Source organism: Spermophilus citellus, assembly GCF_964194105.1.
Source record: "Spermophilus citellus genome assembly, chromosome: 1".
Taxonomy (NCBI): Eukaryota; Metazoa; Chordata; class Mammalia; order Rodentia; family Sciuridae; genus Spermophilus; species Spermophilus citellus.
In genome coordinates this window covers 56,233,823-56,239,007 of record NC_138182.1, presented here as the reverse complement: position 1 = coordinate 56,239,007, position 5,185 = coordinate 56,233,823, and the positions used below count along the sequence as shown (strand labels likewise).

Sequence of the window (5,185 nt, the reverse complement as noted above, 5' to 3'; positions counted from 1 at the left end):
TTTATTTTAAATGTCTTGCTTGCTTTACACATGTCCTTTTGTAAATAAAATTGGTAAAAATCCAGTGGTACTTTAATTTCTCAAATATAGCAGATTACATAAGATTGATTTGTAATTGAGTTTACTTTTCTTCAAAGACAAATTCAAATTGATGTAAGTTTACCTTGTTGTTTGCATATTTGGTAATCACCAGCCATTTTTATAAAGCTGCTACTCTTAGATGGCATGACTAAATCTTATTTTAAGTACACACCTGCAGGACTAGGAAGCTCCTCCTTAACGTGATAATGAAAATGTTATATTTTACATACTACATTTGTCAAGATAGGCAGTGGTACTGTGTTGTCAATGAGTTGAAGACTTCATTATTAAAATCTACCACTGGATCTGTTTAATCAATAATTCCCAAAATTTATATTATATATTCCATATTATGCGGAACAAAAACGTTTTCCAGAGCTTCCATGAGTAACTTTATCTATTTTTTTCTAAACCTCTTTTATAATTTGTTTGAGATTATATAACACAAAGTAGCTGTTAAATAATCCTTCCTGTAATACCACCACTGTATTCGCACAGCTACTCCCTTCCTTTCCACAGTGAAAGAGTGTCCAGATTGAAACACTAGTATTCAAGAAATGAGTATAGAAGATAATCATATAGTTGAAGAAATTTCCCCAATGATTCTATAATAAAGTAAGCAGTAAGTGACACTGTGTTTAGTTGCCCTACCAATTATGATGTGAATTACTGAAAACAAAATTTTTCATCCATTTAATTTTTATGTATGGATCTAGGAAGTAAAAATGAATGCATCAGAGAAAATAATGAAAATCGGGGGCTGCAGCACGCGTGCCCGGCCCCAACACTTTCCAACCTGCTCGCCTGCTGTCCTGGGGCTCCTCAGAGCATGCTGACTTGTGCCTCAGACTCTTGACGATTTCATTCCTAGAGGGGCCCATCTTAGAGGTCTATGGGTGCAGGTACCAGGATTGCTTTCTTCCCCAGGGTTTTCTGCAGCCCTTCTCATGTTCGACAATGTGATTCATTAGAAAAAGAGCCCCTCATCCTCTTCCTATCCATGAGCCACTCGTCCTAACTGCTCTGCCATCATCCACTGCCCTCATGTCTGCTATACTCCTGAATCTGGATTTTGGGGGATCTCCGCCCAAAAAGGCATTGGAAGGAAATGCCAAGCACCAAAAGTTTGTTAAGAGGCGGCGGCTCTTGGAACAGAGGGGCATTCTCAATAAAAAGAAGCAGACCCCTAGCAAGGTGCCTAAATTACACTCAGAACCTCCAAAGAAAGGGGAAAATGTGAGAGTGGATGGCACTTGCAAGATCCCTTCCCTTTCAAAAAAGAACACAGCTGCATCCAGCAGTGGGTCAGGATTGTCCCTGGACAAGAAAGTTTAGTGTCTTGGCTGACCCCTGTTCCTTCAAAGAAGGCTAATTCTGTTACAGCTAAAGTAGATTTGCTGGGGGAATTCCAGAGTGCCCTTTCAAAGATTCAGAGCCACCCAACTTGCTCCCAAAAGAAGACCCCCCCCAGAAGAACTCTCCTCAGAACAATGCCACACAGAATTCCACCAGAGCTCAGAGAGTAAGTGCTCTGGAATATCCCAGAAGTTCCCAGGAAAGATGGTGGCAATTGACTGTGAGATGGTGGGCACAGGACCCAAAGGACATGTTAGTTCCTTGGCTCGATGTAGCATTGTCAACTATGATGGAGATGTGCTTTATAATGAGTACATCCTTCCACCCTGCCACATTGTGGACTACCGGACCAAATGGAGCAGTATCTGCAAGAAGCACATGGTGAATGCTACATCCTTCAAGACCGCTAGGAGCCAGATCTTAAAGATACTTTTGGGAAGACAGTGGTAGGACATGCCATCCACAATGACTTCAAAGCCCTGCAGTACTTTAATCCCAAGTCCCTCACCCAAGACACCTCCCAAATCCCCCTCCTCAACCAGAAGGCCAACTGTCCGGAGAATGCCACCATGTCTCTGAAGCGCCTCACCAAGCAGCTGCCACACCGGGACATACAGGTCGGGAAAGGCCATTCCTCTGTGGAAGATGCCCAGGCCACCATGAAGTTGTACTAGCTGCTAGTTGAAGTTGAGTGGGAACAACACCTGGCCCAGGATCTCCCTGAAAACTAGCAGCTGGGGGAGACAGGCCACACCCAGGAGAAACAGGGCAGCAGGTCCATGCCTGCCTCTGCTTGCTTCACACCTGTGGAAGCTGGACTTACTAGGGAGACACTCTCCACCCCAGACCTAATATCCACTGAAATCTCACCTCAGCTCTTGTGTCCTGTATCTAGTTAAGTGTCCCATGGAAGCAGGAGACCTTCACATAAGATTCCAGCCCTAGATTGCTTATATGGTGCTAACCACTGGTCCCAGGGTGCTTTGTGCCAGTCAGGCTTTTTGATTTCCAGGGCAGGGCATACTGGGAAATGTAGTTTCCCACATTGCCTTATCACTAGGGTGGCTGTAAGTCTCTTGTTTTTTAGAGACAGGTTGGGGTTGGGGGGTCGTCCAAGTTGACCTTAAATTCCTGGGCCCCAGCAATCCTCCTTACCTCAGCTTCCTGAGTGGCTGGGACTAGAGGCCTGTGCTCACATGCCCAGCATTTTTTATTCTCAAGTAATTAACAGCATCCTTTCACTTTCAAAAGTTTCCTGATTGGATACAGAATGGTGTGGTCACATTGTGTATCCCAGACCCTGCTTTTGCTGCAGAGTCTGCATCCAGCCTGCTAGGATGCCACCTGCCAACTTTGAATAGAGCCACTATTAGTGAGGTTTTGTTCTTAAGGCTAGAAGACAGTGAAGTAAGAGTTTAGCTTAGAAATCAACTTCTCTGATTTAGAAAAGCAGTCTCTCACCTAGAATAGTAGAGGATTTATTTAATTTAGGTTCTACTTAGAAGGTTGAAAATAAATTAACCTGGTTTTAATGTTTTTGTTTTCTGTTTTGTTTTAGTCTTTTACCTTGCTAAACCAAACGTCTAAAACTCAGATGATCTCTTTGATAAATTTTTATAATGGAAAAGAAAAAGAAAAGAATGGAAATCTCAGCCCTTGTATAGCTTCTATTCTAGTATAATATACTCTCTAAAAATGATGCTCACCCTTGCCAATTCTCAGTCCTACCTGGATTTCATAATCATTGTTTCATAGAAGTAAGATTTTTTTAGTTTTATTTTATTGCATTTCAATTCATATTACACATATAGAGCACAATTTTTCATATTCCTGGTTGTAGAAAAAGTAGAGTCACACCATTGGTGTTTTCATAACATATACCTAAGGTAATGATGTTTATTTCATTCTACCATTTTTTTTACCCCAATGCCCCCTCCCTTACCCTCCCTCCCATTTTTCCTACCAGAGTTCATCTAATCCTTCCATCTCCCCCGCCAACCACATTATGGATCAGCATCCTTAAATCAGAGAAGACATTCTGCATTTGGGATTTAGGGATTGGCAAACTTCACTTAGCATTATATGCTCCAACTTCATCCATTAAGATTTTAAGGCTCAATTCAGAGGTGTTTCATAGAGGCTCTCAATATTATTTTAGCCTAAAACTTATTGTTGTCATCTAGTAGGCAGATACTAAGGTGGGTTGTTTATAAGAGGGGGAGAGAATTTTCATTGAGAAGAGGAATATCCTGGACAAAAATTACATTGTGGGGCTGGAGTTGTGACTCAGTGGTAGAGCACTTGTCTAGCATGTGTAAGGCCCTGGATTCAATTCTCAGCATCGCATATAAATAAGTGAATAAAATAAAGGACCATCAACATCTAAAATAAAATTTAGAAAAAAAAATTACTTTGAAAAGTGATGAATAAAAAGCATGAGTCTGTAAAAACAGGGGCAGGAAAATAGATAAATTGAAGTAGAAATATTTACCCTGGTTTTTATGCATATTTACATTTTTACATTTTACATATTTACATTTACATTCTTAACAAATAGCCATTGGGTTTGGCAAACTTTACTCAAAAGCCTCAAATGTTCAAAAGAGCTCTTGAGATAGAGATCATTAATTCTGTATTTCACTAGAAGTTCATCTGTTAGGCTTCTCATTAATTTCAAAGATATTGGAGGGAATGGCAGTTAATAGAGTTGCTAAAATATATACAGATAATTTTGTGAAACACTATTGTGTGTATTAGGTTGGGTGTAAGCAACACATATAATGGTTTGAGTAGTGTTACACCAAGTGGGGGAGGTGTATTTAGAATTCCTGAAAGCTGTTCCCAGGTGGCATGAATAAAACTAGTGAGAAATTAACAGAACAAAAAAAAAAAAAGTTTATTTACATTATCTAATTCCCAGCAGCAAGCTCTCTTAGACTGTGATAATGTCTTCCAAGTTTTCCATTTGAGTTATGTAAAACTAGATTAGACAAATCACTAGAGAATTTACTCAAGGATAAAAACCTATCCAGACAGAAAGATGGGGAGACGCCCAAACAATCCTTTTCCTTCTTTAATTACTATGACTCCAAGAAACCTATGATGGATCTAAACACAAAGCAGTTGCCCTTTCAATTTTCCAAGATGAAAGGATGTTATTCATCTTCATAACCAGAATAGTTATTAAAGGAACAGATCTATGTCAGATTTTTCAATAGATAATTTGAATATTTTCCCACAGCGAAATAGCTCAATGTATTTGACATATAATTGTCACGCACTTCCTGTGTAATCAATCATAAAGGACTTTATAATTATATGCCATGCATACCACCATATTTTTAACATCATGAAATTGCTTTTATTTAATTGTTCATATGCCATGAAAAGTGAAATAATTTGTGACTAAAAACAAAAAGGAAAAGGAAAATAAAAAGAAAGAAAACCAGAAAAGTACTAAGGCAGGAACAAGGTTGTTGTTGTCTTTGAAACATGAAAAATAGTCCTTACAGATTTTCATTTTACATTAATAAATATGTGTTCTTTGAGGAGAAAGAAAGAAAATATGTTATCCATTAAGTCAGATGGATATTTAGTACCTCTTGAGTGAATATTTTCAGAATAAAACAAAACAGTCACTGGTGAAAGATATTAAGACCAAGAATATCATCAGCTTCTATACCAGAAACTATTTTATGGGACTAGTTTAAAATCATGAATATTTACATATATACCTTCTGTGTATAAT

At 38.8% G+C, this 5,185-nt stretch overlaps 1 pseudogene across 1 annotated transcript; it reads left to right on the top strand.

The window, feature by feature from the left end:
- The first annotated feature begins 1,125 nt into the window (after positions 1-1,125).
- On the top strand, positions 1,126-2,168 carry LOC308653802 (interferon-stimulated 20 kDa exonuclease-like 2; annotated as a pseudogene). Its single transcript has one exon. The product of its transcript is annotated as an interferon-stimulated 20 kDa exonuclease-like 2 (transcript).
- The last annotated feature ends 3,017 nt before the right edge of the window (positions 2,169-5,185 follow it).